This window comes from Accipiter gentilis, chromosome 2, assembly GCF_929443795.1.
Source record: "Accipiter gentilis chromosome 2, bAccGen1.1, whole genome shotgun sequence".
Lineage (NCBI taxonomy): Eukaryota > Metazoa > Chordata > Aves > Accipitriformes > Accipitridae > Astur > Astur gentilis.
In genome coordinates, this window is record NC_064881.1 from 20010637 (window position 1) to 20030032 (window position 19396).

The following is a 19396-nucleotide window of genomic DNA, read 5'->3' on the forward strand; positions in this document are numbered from 1 at the left end:
TTACCAATACCTGTTCTCTCGCCAAGTCTACACTTGTAAACAAACCAGGGTCAGGGCACAGCTCCTTCATACTATTCAGTGAGAGTATGTTCCTTGGCAAAATTTTGGCTACTGACAAAAAACTCTTGCAAAAACCACATAGGAGCAGTTCAGAGGCCAGCAGGCGCCCCAGGCAATCCACTAAAATAAGTGAGTAGGCCTCTCAGTCCTCCAGGGAAAAGTCCTGGGGTTCTCCTTTTGGCATCAGGAGCAAACAGGATGATTTATTTTATTCAGTAGCATGGACATAAGACCGTATTTTTTAGGGTCCATACACATGATAGGATCTGGACAGAGCTGATAGAGAGATGAAACCCGTAACAGCCAACAAACCACCTGGGGAGCCTGGGCAGCAGCTCTGGTCCCTCTGGCTAAGGCAGAGGAGGACAGGAGCCCAGCTCCCCTCTGTGACGGGCAGCACACTTACCTCTAAGCTCTTCGCTACTTCTCTTGGGGTAATTGTCTCTTCCTAAGCAAAAATCCCATCTAACACCTGAAAAACTTTCTCACTAAGGTCTTATTGAAACAAGTACAACTGTATAAAAAATTTTTTATTGCATCACTATTTTGCTCCCCCCTAAATCTGCTAAAAAATATCCAAGTATCTCTACTCAGGGGGACAGTATTGTTGGATTAAGATCCCAAATCACTCTATACACCATAGCGTGCAACTGCTTTAGCACAGTTGCACTAGCATAATGAAAATAATAAATCCTATTACTGTGACTCTGTGCTTTGGAGAAGAGGTTCAGACTGGAATGCCACTTTTATTACTAAGGAAAGACAGACGACTAATTTAAATCTCTGGAAAGGCAAAAGTAAAAAAAATTAAAAATTAAACTGAGATGCAATCACTTCCCATTTCATAAATATTGTAAGTAAAATGCTAATAGTGACAGATTGAAAAATACATATGCAGTCAGCTGAGATATATACAAATACTTCACGTGTTCAAAAATATGGAGTAAATTCAGACTGTAAAAATCCTGTCACTTAACAGCAAATGTCACACAATACAGCAGCATTGTCACAAGGGCCTAACTTAAAGACTGAGAATGTGTATAACTATAGAATTCTTTAGTATACTACATTTTTAATTATGATTTTAAATATATTAGTATAGATCAGAATGAATGAATGAATTCAAAAAGTTTCTTAATTGTAAGTATCAAAGCCAATGATGGCAGAATCAGGCCATATTTATTAAACAGCTTTAAAATGAAAACAACGTAATATGAAATATCATCACAATAATTAAAGTTTAAGAAACTCCTTCAAGTACTTACAGCATTTTAGTTTATCAACATGAGCACAAGAAATCTGTCACTCATATAGTACTGTATGAGATGCTACTGAACGCCTATTCTTTGGCCCTGACAGTTGTGAATTATCCTTTCAGCTTCCAGTATTTTGAAAGTTTATTTTTCTTTTCAAGAAAGCAGAACTTAATGATAACCAAATAAAATAACGTGTTCTATAGTACTGCTGTTCTAAAGGGAGAAATTGTAGGATTGATCCCTTTCTATTAAGGATAAAAATGTCAGTTTGACAATAGTATCAAGGAACTGTAAAAGTGAGCAGATAAAGTTTAGGAGAAAAAAGACACTCTTTGCCCTACAGTAAAGTATGTAGGAAGTTAAACTGTGAAATCAGAATAAAATCATAACACATTAGGTGCTGGAGTTTTCTTATATATCTAAAGCTGCAGAACTCATACAAGAAACTGTAACTATTTTGTAAATTAATAGGGACTAACTTATATACATGAGATATGGAGATAGTAAATTTGCAATCCGTTCTACAAATCCACTAGTAGAGAGAGACAACAGAAAGAATATAGTTGATATAGTGCTGTCATGCCATTTTTACACTACCACACAAATAACTTCTGATGTCATGACAAAAAGGGGACAAAATCTATATGCTCCATCTTTTCTTTACATTTTTTACATATACACCACTGCTGTACTATTTTATAAACAGTGAAGTAAAAACATTTTGGGACCTTCCAGCCATGAGCACAGGCCAGTTTGCTACTACACAACAAAATGTAGGACTTGGGAGACAGATTTCACTAAACTGGCCAGAGATTAAATGCAGCTACATAATTAAAATATTTTTAAATCTTCTACGTGGACACTTTTGAAAAATCTGTCATATACAAAAAGGATAGTTTATTTAGGATATTATGAATACAAGTAGAAAAGCCCCCACACCTCATTTTAGGTGGCTAACACAACTCACATTTAGAAAACTGCTACACCCAAATGTCTCCAGAGGAGTTTCCCTTGATGTTAGGCAGTGGTTACAGATGCTTGTATCTCTCTGAGAAAGCTGGACTGCGCAGCTGTGACTGCCAGCTCTGTGTCTTTTTTGAGCCACCAGGTGCCATGCTGAGACACCACAGCAATGATATTTCTTGCAGTCTCAATCACATAAATGTGTCCACAAGTCGCAGTGCTCCATTTTTGTAAGTTGTATTCCAGAGCTTATGGTGCCTTCTGAAACTCTGCAGTGTTTTTTCCTCTCTCACTCTAACCTGCGCAGCTGTATTAGAAATGCTATAGCAGGCATTTAAAGGGACGTAAATATACTATGATTGCATTTTATTTCACTTCTGCTTTTGAAAGCACTTTTTACATAGACAGTTACACATTTTTCATTAAACAGTGGGTAATAACTTTCTTGTTAAACTATGCATAAACTGTGAATTTTCCCCTGTCCTGGTTTCAGCTGGGATAGAGTTAATTTTCTTTCTACTAGCTGGTATAGTTTTGGATTCAGTATGAGAAGAATGTTGATAACACACTGATGTTTTCAGTTGTTGCTGAGTAGTGTTTAGACTAAGTCAAGGATTTTTCAGCTTCTCATGCCCAGCCAGCAAGAAAGCTGAAGGGGCACAAGAAGTTGGGAGGGGACACAGCCAGGGCAGCTGACCCAAACTGGCCAAAGCAATATTCCATACCATGTGATGTCATGCCCAGTATATAAACTGGGGCGAGTTGGCCTAGGGGGTTCACTGCTCAGGAACTGACTGGGCATCAGCTGGTGAGTGGTGAGCAATTGCATTGTGCATCTCGTTTTGTAGATTCCAATCCTTTTATTATTATTGTCATTTTTTTATTGTTATTATTATCATTATTTGTGGAGAGTCATGGGAAATCCATGTCCTCTTTCTATCAACCAACTCTCCACAATTATTAGTTTCTTCACTTCTGTTCTATTAAACTGTTCTTATCTCAATACACAAGTTTTACTTTTTTTTCCCCAATTCTCTCCCCCATCCCACTGTGTGAGGGGAAGGGAGTGAGCAGCTGCATGGTGTTTAGTTGCTGGCTGGGGTTAAATCACAACACCTCTCACACTAAAAATAACCAAACCAAAACAAACTTGCATTAAAACAACAAAACAAAACCGCCTCACATTTTAATGTTAAAATATTACTGTCAAATATTCTGTTCATTTTTCTTGTAAGTTAGGAAACACAACATTAATTTAGTTATATTCACAAATGCAGAATATTTTAACAAATGTGAATACACTTGTGTCATGCTAAAAAGCACCACACACCATAAAAAAAACCCTTATATTTTTTCTGATGATTATAATTTCTTGTACTTTTCTGGAACACAAATCGTTTTATATCCTTAGATCTTATGACATAAGATATTAATTAAATGCTCAGATGAAATGATTCTTAGAATATGTCATACTAATTGAATAAATAAAGACAGATAAAGTGGGTAAGACAGAAGAGAAGGTGGAAACATGAACAATGAGTTTTCACGTTAAACACACTTTCACAACATGGAAAAATTGAAAAAGCAATACTTGACTTGAAACACAAGTTGTTGTATGAAAAAACAACAGTTGAAGAAACTAATGACCTGAACAGCCGAAATGGAAAACTGGACTTCCATCTGTGCCAAAAGTGAAAATGCATATATGCAGTAGGGTGTTGCTACACTTTCACACTGCTGCGTCATACAACCCAACATACCAAATCTAATCTGTGTACAAGTACGTAACACATGGCACGTATTTGTGAAGTGCTTTAGAAAGGTAACAACTGAGGTCCAGCCACTTCTGAGTAAGAAAAATTACTTGATATATCTTGTCTCTCATATACCCAATACTTCTGGTTATAAATTCTAATTGGTGCCTACTTTTCACAACAGTATCACGTTAATGATCTCAGGTCCTTTCCTGCAGAACTGCTACCCAGTAAGTTCCAGCCTGTGCTCTGTGAATCTCACTGTTCTGCAGCTAATGAGACTTTGTTCTTGTCTTCCTTGAATTCCCTTTTAAAAAAAAAAGCAAGCAAAAAGAAAATCGTTTGAATTTTTCAAGATCACATTGAATTCTAATTCTAGTTCTAAAATGCTTGCCGTCTCCTCTAAGCCTGCTTTATACCATCTACAAATTTAATAAGTGCACTGTTTCATCCATATCATTAACAGAAATATTGAAAGGTACAGGAACAGCATTACAATAGACTGGGGGCAGTGTCTAAGCTGGCAGCATCTCAAGGTTTTTTTCCAGACCAACCCCTGCTTTGATTAGCAGCTTGTTAATGTGATTCTTCTGTAAAAGTCTCGAGTCACAGAACCCTAATAGAGTTAACAGCTTTCTTACTAAGGAGAGTTTGGTTTTAGTTTTAGCCTTAAAATTCCATTAAACTCTCCATTCTCCTTCTATTCTCCTGATACTACTTCACTCAGTTACACAAAAGCATTCAAAACTGCCAAAAGGTAAAATGTATTTCCTGTGTGCCGTTTCTCACATTTATGGTAAATGTTTATACATATATGCACCTAATATAAAAAGTACTAGATAAGTCCTAAGCCTTATGTAATTTCTTTTTACTGTGTTATATCTAGGAGCTTATCTGGACATGACAGAAAACACACAGCTCTGCATTACCTTCAGAGCAGCTATTAATTCAATCTTTTCTGTTCTATAAAATCAAATAACAAGATAGCCACACAGTAGCAGTTTAGCAAGAGCATGACTTAAAGATGGTTATCTAGAATTACTAACAAAACTTATCTTATTTCTACATTTTAAATAGGCAAAATTGACAAACAGCACATGAAATGGCACATGGTCTCTCTCTCTATATATATCCTGTATTACTGCTGGTCCCCACTGTCATCCCCATTTGCCCCTCCATCAATTTGTTGCTTTTTGCCTTAGTAGGGGTGGTTTACCAACAGCCAAAATGAGCTAGTGGCTTGCTGCCATAGCAGGGGACAATCCCGTGTCCTCTCTCCCCTGCAGCAAAAAGCTAATACTTTTCTGTCCATTTACCTCATGGAACCAGTTCACATGCAGGTGAGGAGGAAGATCAGAGGAGTGAGTGCCTGTGTCTGTAAAGGGAGGGCCATAAACTCCTGACCTGGAGTGGGTGCAAGGAATTAGCCCTTTCAGCTCCGGTTAATCAGCTTAGCTTTGCTGTCAAACCATACACTGAAGTTCAGCTCCTTCACACTGTTCCACGCAAAACCCACAATCTCGTCCCCGACGATTTCATCTTCAGAAACCTGTGCCCTATTTTTTGTTGTTGTTGTTTTTGCAGTGTCTTACACTAGAGAATCTTAATTTCAGTGGAAATCTGGACATAGCTACCAGCTAATTAACAACTAGAGTAATAAATGACAGCAAGTGAAGTTAGGCCTTAAAAACATTTCACTTTACTGAAGTACGGGGGGAGGAGGGGAAATCACTAACTCTTATTTTGGTTATTTTGATAAAATAATTTACAACCAAACACAAAACACACACAAAAAGGAAGGTGAATTGACAGAGAATATTAGGGACTAATACTCAAACCCAAGGAGCTGCAAGGCTTAAAAAAAAGTTCTCCTACTTGCTCAGTGCTAAACCCAGCCCCTGAGGACTGACCAAACACTACAGTTCCTTACAGGCAGCTCCCTCCGCTCTTGGACTGGAGCAGCAGAGCGTTGCAAATAAACCCCAGGAAGGCAAAGCAGGGCCAGGCGGCTGCAGTGAATGCCCGGTCAGAACATTAAATCCCATCACACTTTCAGGAAACACAGAAGTTGTTTTTGCAAGGATATTATCACCCACGGAGGAATATCCTTTGCAAACTCCTATATCCAATCAGTAAGAAGCTTTCTGAGGAGAAGCAGGAAGGTATTTTGGGAAAAAAAAAAAAAAAATCAAGTAGGAAATTGGACAGATTAAAAATCTGCACTCATAATACTTTTCGGCCACTTCTTCAAACAGCAGTCAGCTTAACTTCCCTTTTGAATTACTACACAGGACAAGCACATTGAAACAAAAAAAAAAAGGACTTAGAAGACTGAGCTAGAAACTGCTTCATCTCACAGACTTCTTTCATCATGAAACTGTATCGGTTCCTTAATTTCCAATACTATGTTGATCCAAGATGCTACATGAAGCATATGAGTCTCTAAATCAATGACCAGATTAATGTTACTTGGGAATACCTATTATTTACATCTGTCACTGATTCAATCCTTCTCTAACAACTCTACAATAGCTTTGTGTAATTTTGAAAAGAACAGAATATTTCCAAACAAAACCAAACCAGACAAATAAGGTAACTAATTATGGAATCAAAGACAGAAACCTAAGATTTTCTCAATCAACAAAATAGCCAAAGGTGGGGATTTTTGTTGCCATTTAATTATGATGTGTTAGCAAGGGGGCTAGAACAGAAAAGGCTTACCCTGCGATCAAGATAAGGTTCATACGACTTGAAATACATAGGATATGTCACAGAGCAAATACAACCTGAGCTAGTAGAAGGTATCCTTGCCCATGGTAGGGGTGTTAGAACTAGATGATCTTTAAGGTCCCTTCCAACCCAAACCATTCTATGATTCCATTCTATGATTCTAATAAGCAAACATTTTGGATGGAGTAAATTGCTTAAGCCACTACAGCAAAAGACAAGTAACTAATACGAAAAAGTGCGATCTACAAGGCCATCTACATGCACAGTGTATCTCACACCAGAACAGCTACCCATGTCGTATGGCACTGCTGTAGAGTGAGATATGAGGATCCAGGCAAGGATTAAAGACATCTATAATTTAGGTCTCCAAATACAAGCAAGGTGTCTAAACTCCCACTGGAGTAAAAGGAAATACAGTATGGAACTCAGTAGTCCACCCATGGTTTACCAGTGCCATTTGAGATGTCCTAAGATATCACATCTGGATACCTGCATATTCCATCAGCTGCTGCTTCAACAAGCAGAAGTCCTCTCTCAGAAGACCCATGCCACATCTGACTGCATGTGGCAGATGGTTCAGATAAGCCCTAGCATGAAAAGGCAATGAAATGGCAATAATGTATGTGTTGAAACAAATGTGTTAAACCACTATTCAATACAGCCAGCAGACCTGGGGAGTTATTGAGTTGATCAACAAGTAGGCTTATAATTTAGGGTTAGCTAAACCACGCAGCTGAGTGGCAGCTGAAGACTAGACAGGATAACTTAGTGTCTCAAACTGCACTAGATGCCAAAATACAGGCAACTGAAGCCTACCCAAAGTCTACTGACAAACCTGTCTTTGACAAATAAGCAATCATGGATCTTATTAAAACTAACAGACACAATTACAGAAGCAAATAAACTCCCTTGCAGAGAGGTTCCCCACCTAATATATTTGCCTATGACGGATCTTTTTATAAGGAATGATGGAAAACGCAGGGGTTAGGGCACTGACTGTAATTGTGCACATTTGCATGTGCAAGAGCCTAAAAACTTGTAACAAGAGAAACTTAACAGAAAGCGGAACATATTGACAGGCAGGAATGCAACTTTTCCTTTGCTTCCCTGGCAACAGCAAGGCTGACATGAAAAAGCTGAGAAAGGAGCAACTGGGGGCACAGTATATCTTACTGTGTACAGCAAAACTGAACAACCCCAGCCTGTACACATGGCTAATTTTCTCTTCTAACAGAGAAATTATAGTCAGGTCCTGTGTATACTGGACAGCCACTTGAAGTCTCAAGTGGAGACTTCACAGGCAGACATGAAACAGAGCTCCTAAGTAGAGAAACTTTATTAATATTCATCTTGAACCATGATAGAAAAAAGAACTGCTATTCTCACAGAACAACCTCACCAATACAAAGATCACTGAAACAAAACAAAAAACCCAAACATCTGGAAATCCCTTAGAGAAGACAGTCTGCAACCAGAGCAAACATTTTATGGGGACAGCTGCTTGGCACCAGGACAGTTCAGGAAGCTTAATTACAAAACTCCCATTTGAAATGCCAAGGGAGATCAATCAGATTATCAATTCAAAGATTACAATGCCAGAAGAAAACTAAAAGATAAGGAAAGCCAATCTGTTGCATCAGAAGCTAAGCCAGTTGTGCATCTCAATGCTTTTCAAGCAGTTTATAACCCACAGCCCAAGGGGGGGAAATTAGGCTGATTTATATAAATGTTTACAAGATAAACCCATCAGAAAGTTTGTCTCAATTTATTGTTGCTGTCCAGAAAACAGAGAACATAGTAAAAAAGCCATGGAAATATCCAACAGCCAATAAGATCTAACCCAGTTCTCATGCTGCCACAAATTTTATGCCTAGAAAGGACTCTGATCCACCAAGCCAGAACATTGGTTCAGACACAGCCATCAGTTTGACCCAGCCAGGATACCCTGAATTATTAGAGAGAAGAAAATGTGAAACTCCTCCATGAAACAGCAAGGTGATCATCAGAGCCTTCTTTGTGGAAGGCCTTACACATCCAAAAGCCATCACGGTTTGAGGTATATCTAAAAAACTAACTTATAGATGCCTATACAGTCTTACAGATCAGAGGCAGGACATCACACACACTCCCCAATACTAGAGGGTAATATCCTTCTTTTTATTTGTCTACTGCAACTGAGAGCAACCACTAATCCATAATCCAAAGGACAAAAGCTGGCTGTCCAGTATTGTAACTCTTTAGATCTCTTCCTTACTGTGACTGTAAACTACCTATGACTTCTTGAAAACTGAAAACATGTATCTCCCCAGACACTCTGTGATACAGTCATACCTGTAACGTTTTTGAAAAGATTACTTCACCTGGTCCTACAGTCCTCGGAGAAGGGCAAGTAGGACAATCAAGAGAAACTCTAGGCAACACCAACACAAAGTAAGCTGAATTTCCAGGGCTACCTCAACATTTGCCCCCACAAAACACATCAGAAAAGTTCAAGGAGACAACTAATTAATTTAGTGACTCCAGAAATTGTGAACACAGAAGTTGAGATTAGAAAAATGTGGAACACATTATTGAATTTTTTTTATTTTTTTTTATTTTTTTTACTTTCTGGGATAAGTCATTCAAGTGCAACCATTTAAATATTCCACTGGGACTCAAAGTGTTATACTGAAATGGTTATTGGTTGCCATTGTATACAGTGGTCACCATATCTCTTACTGCAGATGATGGGCAGGTAAACCACATTTGCCTTAGGTTAAAAAAAAATGAGTTACTAAGCTTTTTTTGTGACGAAAAATAGCTGAAAAGAAGGGAAGCTTAAGTCACTAGTTTAACAATCAATCATCAGCTTAAAAGTGCAGAAGGGGATTAAGTAAGTAAATGAAAAATCATGACTCAGACTTGACATGCTGCTGCTATAGACTCCTTTGCATCAAAGCTGTAACTGGTTCCTTATTTGTGATCTTGAAGTCTAATCAGAACTCTTAACAAGAGTTTTAATTAGTATTTTTAAATTTCACTCATATATATTCCTAAAAGCTGTATTTTTTTCAATTTGTGCTAGCAACTAGTAGTTATATTACTAAGACTTCAAGTAAGTCTTGACTGATTTTAAATAACAAAATACTTATTCTAAGTAAAACAACCCCTCAACTGTTATTTTGTCCTGAAGCAGGCGAAAATTACTTCTTGACTGAAAGTTTATTCCCTAACTAGAAACTGCATATTGTTAATGGAATTCAGAAAATCATCTTGGTTTTCCTTGACTGCCTGTGACAAACTACTACCCATATAATTTCAAGTAACAAAGCTTTGTGAAGTAGCAGAAACATGCCTTTTTCTTTGCAAAAAGTTACAGCTCCTGCTGCCAGACCTCCTCACAGTATAATCACTCCCCTATCATGAACAGCTACAAGATCCTCAGAGAAGGTGGTTTCAGTGGACAAAGCGGTGGGTGTTGTGCTCTATTGTTAGAAGTAGATAAAATTCTGGTTTGTGTGCCTTTTTTTTGTTCTCCACGAGTGTATTTAAACAAAAACAGTATTTCACAGCTAGAGTGATGAATGCCCTCCTTGAAGTCTCATACAGCTTCCCAGAAGTTGCAGCTCCCAGACACAGCTGGGGTCAAATTGCCATCTCCTGTTCATGAATCACTCCTGGAGTTCCCCCTTCTCTCAGCTCTCCTAAAGACACATTTTGTGATCCTTGGATGTAAGATAATTTTGACATACAGCTCATGAGACTAGCTCCCTGCTCACTGGAGCACAGAACAGGACCTCTGCTCACAGGCATAGAGCACCTTGTCAGATCAGGAGTGCTGCAATGAGTTCAAAGAGCCTCCTGCCTATTTTAAGTGCAGCTCTCCTCAGCCTATGAATAAAGGTAAAATAATTACTGAACACTGGATTGGGCGTACCAAGTCCTCTGACTGAAAAAAAAGCACAAAATCTAAGTTTTCAACTGGAGAAAATTAACAGTTTAGAGATGCTATATTTGGGGGCAAGGTCATGAACTGTTGCAAAATTGATGACACAAGCCCAGCTCTACAACAATGAAAACAAGAGTCCAAAAATTAAGGAAGTGGACAGATGATATGTAGCCAGTGGTGACCTGGGGCCACTAACATTGGACTCCAACAAACAAGATGGGAAGAGACAGGCGCCTGGAAGAGTTTAAGAGAAAGCCAAAGGGAACAGAGCTAACTGATCCGGCCACATGCAGCAAACAGCTATCAATGCAGACTCCTCAAGCATCCTGAGAATAAAAAGAATCATCAACAACTCAGAAAAGGACACAAGGACAGTAATCATCCATTGAATCCTTGTAGCAAACCCATGCTTTGGACAGAAATTATGAAGTTGTGCAATGAAACATAGTCAAATAAATTATTTATCTTCGGAAGAAACTACAGGTTATAGAAGATTTTGACAATCCAGGAAGAGGAAGAAATTCCAGTGGCATACTTACAGATCCTTTCAGAGTTCACAAAGGCAGAAAACACTGAAGAAAAACTGTTGGATATATGATCAGTGCTAAACATTAGCTAAACATTATACACTTGCTGCACATTGAGCACACATTCTGCTGCAGCGCAGAGACTACACACATCTGGCAGGATGGCAAGAGGTTAATTTTTGGAGTTGAATCGGGTTGATACTAAACTAACAACCAACAACAGAAAGGAAGAGTGCTGGTAAACAGAGATTTGGTTCAAACTGAGCACACTGTGAGAGCACAGAACCAGCATGACAAAACCAGACTTCTTCCTCCAAGTCCTTATGTACTAGTGGTTTAAGAGTACCAAGTAGCCTATATCATAAGATAGCAAATAAGAGATCTTTATCCATATAGTTGACAATTCAGAATAACTTGTTTCCCCAGACCAAAGGAAGTTATAAGCATAACTACTACCAGAAAAAATGTAAACAAACTGTGAATTTAAATTTGGAATTCTTTCAAGTATTTTTATACAGATAAATACAGAGTCAGAAATAAAGGAATACACAGAAATAAAACAAAGGACAACTCTCGCTAAAAGTGCAACCTGATTCAGTGGCAGCATGAAATGATTAAAAATAAAAGGAAACAACACCTAGAAATGAGTGAAAGTGAAAAAGAAATTTGCATACATGAAGAATGACAACACTGTTCGCAACAGCATAGGCTCATGACTAACTGGAGACAGAATGGATGGTTGGACGATGCTCTGACCTGCCCTTTACAGGACTGTCTTTCTCACCACTTACTGTACTTTCAGGACTCCATGGCCAGTAGCTTCAGCAGAGTAAAGTTAGCTTTGGTGACTCTGGAACCCCCCTAAACCAGAGTGAAAGAACAAACTTGCTTTTGAACTTGCAGGGAGCTAATGCTTCTGTTCACTACTGAGCTAAGACTCCTGTCCCTTACTTTCAAACCAAAATAAATTAAAAAAACAAAAACCAAAAAGCATTTCAAAAGCGAAGAAGGACCCCACTTTCTAGGATCTCCAACAGAACACGTGTTATTTGGCTACATATATATGCTTAATACAATCTCACCTCCTGCAAAAAAGGATGTTCCTTGTTAACAAAGGGAAGAAATGCTCTTAGCCCAAAGACCATCCAACAGCTAGGTTGCGATGACATGCGGCAGAAGTTTAGTAGAAGTGCAGACCCCCGAGCTGTGGAGCAGAGGTCTGCAATCCAACACTATAGCAAAGACACCCACATTTGAAAAGCAGAGTAGGCCCTGGAACTAGAACTGCCTCAGCTAACCCTGCTCACCTGCAGTACTCTGTCCTGCCCTATCTTGAGGATATAATAGGTATATTAGCTTGATAGTAACTATGTCTTCCTTGCTCCTGTCAGCTAGGAGGTGCCTGAGCAAAGGTAAACAGTACCAGGCAGTATTCGCAATGATAGCAAAAAAACCTGCTTCTTTTTTGGTGCTAGATGTCAAAATTCCTAGTGAGCACAGAGCTGGCTTAAAAGCCTTGAAAAGGTTCAAAGTACTACTGTGACCAAAAAAAAATAATTCAAAGCCAGAATGGGTAAGTTGCTGCTTGCATCTCTTGTAAAATACTTGAAGTCTGGTCTTAAAGCTATGGTATTAAAGACCCGTTTCACCAGCTGCAGCAGCAGTTTGCTCTCCTGCCTACCTGTAATGAAGGTGAATGTTACAAAGTATCAAGAGGCTCTGACTGCAGTGAGATTTGAAGAGAACCAGAAAAAAGAGTCAAAGTTTTATTTATAGTTTAATGGTCACATGAAAGAGGGCCTCCAAAGCCACCTCCTCTGGTGAGTTGCCACTGACAGTAATTTGTGGAACGGCCAGTTTCAGAAGAGCCTTGCAATATAACGGCTGAGGAAAAGTGCTTTATTAATTCTTCTCCTGGGACCTGGCAAATACCTATGGTTCCCTGCGAGTCCACATCCAGAATGTCCTCATGAATGACAACTCCATCAAGTCCATGGAAATGGGATGCAGTCCTGGCATCTTCAATGACTTTTCACTTGTTTAAGGCTTTAAGTGATAAAGACTGGCCAGTTGAAGGGTGAAGAAAAGATGATGCAGATCATTCTCCCTTCTAAAGAGGTCAAATCCCATATCTAACCCTGTCGATTCAGCTAAGAGAGAATGTTGAGAGAGGTCTCTAAGAAACCAGGGTGAGCTTTACCTGCCTCCTGATCCGGGACAAGCTTCTCATCCCCTTTCGTGAAGGACAAACAGCCTTAGTTGCCATGTAGATGACACCTATTTCATACAAGACCAGTAAGTGTGTTGCACTGAATTATAAGAGGGTCAGAAGGGTTTTCAAGAAAACCCCTCTGGGGTCATTCATTAAGATTCCCAGGCCTTAAACAGGTACGAAAGCAATGTCTCTTGGGTGTATACTCTTAAGCAAAACACCCATGGGCAATGTCCACCTGAGGCACATTGCCACTACAGATGGAACACAGTTCAAAGCAGGCAGTTTTAAGTACTCTCAGATACATAAGACGGTGTGTATCTACTTTTTTGGAACAAAAAGCAGAGAAAACATTTTCCACAGTCTGGAAAGGAAAAAGCCCTGCAGCCTGCTATCCAGGACTGAAGAAGGACCGGGGGGGGGGGGGCGGGATAAAAAAAGAACGTATGTCTTTTTAACAAGAAATTTTAGATTATGTCTTATTCACATCTTGTCTAACAAGCCAAAGCTCCTACAGACTTTGTTATTTCATTTATTTGTATCAGCACCACTGGATATGCTACAAATTGACCCAACATTGCTCTGCACTTTCACCTTGGGAACAGTGTATCCTGATTTCTTCCCTTCAAAATGTATCAGTTGTAGGGATGTGTCCTCTGGGTGACATAGAATAAGTTCTGTGTCACAGCCAGTTACTTAATCTCACAACTGCAGTTACTGACATCAATCTGCACATTTAATATATTGAAATTTCCTTATATTTGTATAACACTACTTTTTTTTTTTAACTGGAGTTATTGTATGAGAAACTGGAAAATACAAATACATTAACAGCTGTCAAAAATAAGAAATGAAATATAGCAATAGCAATAAAAATTAGGTTCCTCGTCTCGTAAAGAACTCTTCTTGTTCCAACAGGTAACCATTTCTATTGCAAGAAAATTCCCCAGAAAATCTGGTATCCCTATGCTCAAAAATGTTTGCTTCAGCCTGGAGGCTTGCCTCTTCAAAGCTGGCAAGCAGCAAAACTGGAAGCATGACCACTGCCAGTATGATCCTGTGGAAGTTTTCAGGAGGAGACTGTAAACATACCCTTCCAGCCTGTGATACTATGGTAAACATCTTAGCAAGCTGTCTTTTCTCAGAAACTAAGGATAGCACGTTAACCCATACTTACCATAATACATAGCTGCTGGCTATCACCGGGGACCTCCCCAAACACCAGTGGAAGTCTGGGCTTAAATACTGATTTCCAATTAGTCTAAAAGGAGCTCCTCCTCCCCCCTACCCCCCTCATTTTAATGGTGACTATATTAGAATATAATGGGGATACAGAAATATACTGGAGTCACAAAATTAAATAATTTAATATGCAAAAAGTGTTATTTACCAGGAAAAAAATTTAAATCGCACGGTTTGATTTTATTTGGTTAAGTATCAATAAATTTGTAACATACTAATGATGTACTATACAGAAGTGTACTTGACTAAAGCAAAAGAAAAGATGCAATACAACACAGGTGAGCACACTGTGACCCTGGAGTACAGATTTCACTACTGGGAGACTTTCCAAATACTACCAGCTTAAAAAACCAACCAACCAAACAAAAAAAACCAACACAACACAAAACCAACCTACAAACCAGTTGCAGTTGAGATGAAGTATGAACAAACATTAGCAGCTACAGACACGCATGTGACTTTAGTATTACACTACCACAGATGGTTTTTCAAAATTCATTTTTAGATTAGGAGTTGTGACAAGCAATTTTTTTATTCTAAATAGTTTCCAGAACAACGCCTGACAAGACATCTCTCAGATTTTTACTGAACTCCTGATCTTTTAATGCAAACATACTCTGGGTAATGTTGATCATGACTGGTTGCTGACAATGAGCAGACCCCCTAAACACAGAGCCCTTGACTTTTAATATATATATATTAACGATGTTATACACAGGTTCCATTTCCTCTCTTCCCAGAGTTTGTCATGTGCTCCCACCAACTCTATTCCCCTCCTTGCACCATATATCCTCTCTCCCTGAGCAAAACTGCCAGCCCCATTCCCTGACCGGCCTTTGCAGAACCCCAGCCTTGTGCTTTAAATGCCCCTCCACCAAATGGAAACCCCTGCCTTATACTTCTGACCTGCTGGTTTCAGAGACCGCGTATAGCGTACCCATCAGCAAAGAGCAAGCGGACAAAAGAGGGGTGGCAGGGTGAAAGACCTAGGCAGGGCCTTCGGCAGCTCAGACTCTTACGTGGGCGCATTGCAAGTGTTAACACAGTGAAATCGGCAACAGGAATGGCCAAGAAGTGTGAAGGCAGAAAGGAGTAGCAGGGATTCCTGGTTTCCTACGTGGATTTTGACATCAGTACCCACAGCAGCTTTAAGAGAGACATTCTCTGCCTTTGTTTCTCTTCCTCTTTTTGGAAGAGAGAGAAAATTCAAGAACTATTGTGAAAAACACAGGCTGTGCATGACCCGAAGATTAGAAATGCAAAATAATTGGTTCTGGCAAAAGATAGGCCTAACTCTTATCTTACAGATTTTGCTGTTGCTGATAGGAAATCAATGTAAGCAGGGGAAGGAAAAGCGAAGCTTTCGTGGCTTATTAACAGAAGTTATGTTGTTACAGTTATCCTGAAAAGATGCAGAGTTAGGTCCTTCCCCACCACATAAGTGCGACCCATGTGAGGAAGCAGACACCTGACTCTCCAATAGGAGAAAATCTGTGCATGTGCATACATGTATGTATGAAATATACACCAAAAAAACTGGCACTAAAAACTGCACACTTTATAAGGCCTCCCCTCCAACGGTATGATATTGTAAGAAGATGTATTTTGGGCTGAAGGACTGGACATAATTGATGAGAATTTTTTCAGCCTTTTCGAAGACTGACAAATCAATAGCCATGTATTTCGGGCAGGTCAAAACAAACTGTCTAGATAGAGCATGACAGGTGCAGCTTTCCTAATAGTTGGAGAAGCAGTCTTGGAATCAAGAGGATCTGCTTCACTACGGCCTGTTGCCTAACCTTCCCAAGGTCATTTTTCATGACACTTTACAAATAAAACACATAGTATTTGATTCATTTCCCACACTCACACCAATGTAAACCAGGGTTATGGTGGAGTTATGTTTATAAGCCTGTGTAGGAAAATCAAGCCTGATATTTGCCCCCAAGGAAGGGGCTGATCAAGTTAAGTGCTTATTTAAACTCGGTCAAGCCATTAAAACACCTCTGATCAGGTTTTCCTGCAAGTAAAATTAGGAAGTTCCTTTACAATTTACTTTCATAATTCAGGATGTAAGGTTATTCAAATTTATTATTTTGACATAATACTTGTGGGACAAGGTAGCTTAAGCTGGCAACAAGATATATAAAGGCTTTGGCCTCCAGACTACAGCCTGAACTGAACCAAAGCTGAATGACTTCTGCTAAAGCTGAGCAACGTTGCTGAAAAGTCCTCTGCAAAGCAAAGAAAATCTGAACTGTCCCTTCCCCTCAAAAACTGTGAACAAGCAGGCATTCTCAATCCTGTTCCTAGTTGTCAGCAACAAGAATCTTTGCAAACACAGGCATGAGCAGAAATCTCTCTCTCCAGGAGTTTTCTAGGGCAAAGCTAAGGTTCAGCGGCTGGAAATCAGTACTGGAAATCTTACACTGCTGCTGGCTTTCTAGAAAAAAGATTTCATTCAGAAATCTGTCAGCCTAGCACTGTTTATATAGGCAGCCAGGTCACAACAAAGCCTCTAAAGAACCTCCCTGTATTTAGTAAATGGCTTAAATACATTAATATTACTACACTGGTGTACACTGCTAACCTGGAATTACCACACTGCTCAGGAAGACCTTACACCTGTGCAGCTTGATGCCACTAGTAACGTAAGCGAGATACAGCAATGTATGCTTGCCTACAGAAGTGCAATGCAACTACATGCAACTACACCCAGTTACACCGGAGCAAATAGCCTTACTTGTGCCTTGCAATGCCGTAGTTATTCATGCATGTTCCTCAGTACTGTTCGAGATGGTATTTCAGGCAAAGAGAGAGGCTACAACAGCAACACTTTATCTACTCTTCCGAATAACACAAACTTTTTTTTTTAGTACCATGGTACTTGCACGGGGAGCATTCCATGCACGGCCTGAGAAGCTTACGTCTTGGTATCCACAGAAACAGCTTGCTGGCCGTAAGGCAATACCAGGCAGATGCACTGTGGGGAAATTTTTCGCTTGGGTATCACTGGCTTGGCGGGTGGGATCTCGAGCACTACAAGGCAAACAGCTTCGCTGTGGGATTCGCCCTCCCAGCGCGCCCCAAGCAGCCCACGCTTTCCCAGGAGAGCATGGCTGTGACTTCCAGGCCTGGCTGCGATCGAGATGAACTTTCGCCCACTGGAGAGACCTAAACACCGGGAAAACGTTGCCCGCCGCCTGAGCTAGGCCGTTGAACAGCAGCGTCTCCCCGGGTCCCACCCCCCACCTCCACAGCAGCCCCCGCAGCCCTCGGGCCGGGCGAAGGCCGGCAAACCGCTCCATTGCCCGTTGCTTCGTGGAAGAGACGCCGACATCCATTTTGGGAGTGGGAGAGCCCGGTCCTGCTGGCAAAGTTTCGGGCCGTGTCCGAAGTTTGGGGGCAGCACGCGATGCGCAAAGCGAGGGTGACGACCACGGCGCAGGAAAAAAAAAAAAAAAAAAAAAAAAAAAAAAAAAGAAAACCAGCAGGGCTGCGAGGCCGGCGCCGCTGACCGGCCGACGAACGCCCGACGCCCCTCGCCCCGCCGGCGGCCAGCTGCCACCCGGCGCCCTCCGAGGCGCGCACCTCAACCCGGCGCCGCCGGGCCCGCCAGGGCCCGCCGGGCCGAAGCGGGCCAAAGGACGAGGGACAAGTTCAGGTCGCACCCAACTACTTCCCGAGATCTGAGGCGGGGCAGGCCGGCGCGGTCCCCGCCGAGCCCGGCCCCACCGCACGGCCCGGCCCGGCCCCCGCCGGCCGCGGCCCGGCCTTGGCGCAACGGCCGCGGCCGGACCCGGGCGGTGGTGGTAAGGCGAGGGGGGGGGGGCGGGGGGGGGGGGGGGGGGAGCTGCGGCGGGGGCTCCTCCGCCACCCCCGGAGGACGGCGGCGCTGGGGCTGCCCACCTGTGCCCCCGCCCGCCTCCTCCGCGGGTGGCTGAGGGCGGGCGGAGGCCCCGGGCCGGATGGTGGGGTCGGTGCTTCCTCCCCCGCTGGAGGGGAGCGGAGCGAAGCGGACCGGCAGCGCCGTGGCGCAGAAGCGCCTGCCCGGCCCCGGGGAGGCGGGAGGGGGGGCGCCGAGGGGCCGGCGGAACCCTCACCCCGGCGGGAGGAGGTGGGGGGGAAAGAGACGGGACGGGGACTCGGACATCGCGGCTGAAGCGGCTCCCTCCTCTCCGGCCTGGCCCGGCGCGGATCCCCTCTCCCCGCCGCCACCCCGTCCCGTCCCGTCCCACGGCCTCCCCGCCCGGCGGCGGTGGGGGGGGGGGGGGGGGGGGGGGGGGGTGCGCGGGGCCGCCCCCCGCGGGCCCGGTTACCTGTTTCCCGGGGACACTTTGGAGGCGCCTCCAACATCGGCAAACACTAAAGAGAACTGACCCCGCCGCCGCGGCGGCCGCCGCCGGCCCCAACCACTCCGCCCCCCCCCCTCCCTCCCCTCCCCTTCCCTTCGCCCTCCCGCCGCCGCCGCCCCGCCTCAGCGCCGCCCGCCAACCCCCCCCCCACCCTCCCACCGCCGGCCTCCTCCGCCCACGGAGTATTCCCGGCGCCCAGCCCGGGCCTCGCTCCCCCACGCACACCCCCCCCCCCCCCCCCCCCCCCCTCACGAATGGCCCCGTCCGCCTCCCTTCCCAAGCCCGGCGAGGCGGCGCGCAGCGCCCCTAGGGGCGACGCGGGGCTCCGCTCCCCCTCAGCGCCGGCGGGGCCCGCCGTTCCTCCTCCCC

The 19396-nt window shown here is 42.6% G+C and overlaps 1 protein-coding gene across 3 annotated transcripts in view; it reads right to left on the bottom strand.

Annotated features, from left to right (window-relative positions):
- Positions 1 to 19105, bottom strand: part of STAU2 (staufen double-stranded RNA binding protein 2) — a 176504-nt gene extending 157399 nt beyond the window's left edge. For 2 of the 3 annotated variants that reach the window (XM_049822072.1, XM_049822054.1), the window contains exon 1: positions 18992 to 19105. The gene's annotated coding sequence lies outside the window, so the exon portion shown is untranslated. Of the gene's footprint in view, positions 1 to 7252; positions 7334 to 18991 lie in introns of those variants that run through there. The other variant, XM_049822063.1, reaches the window with a different exon arrangement.
- Between the last annotated feature and the right edge of the window lie 291 nt (positions 19106 to 19396).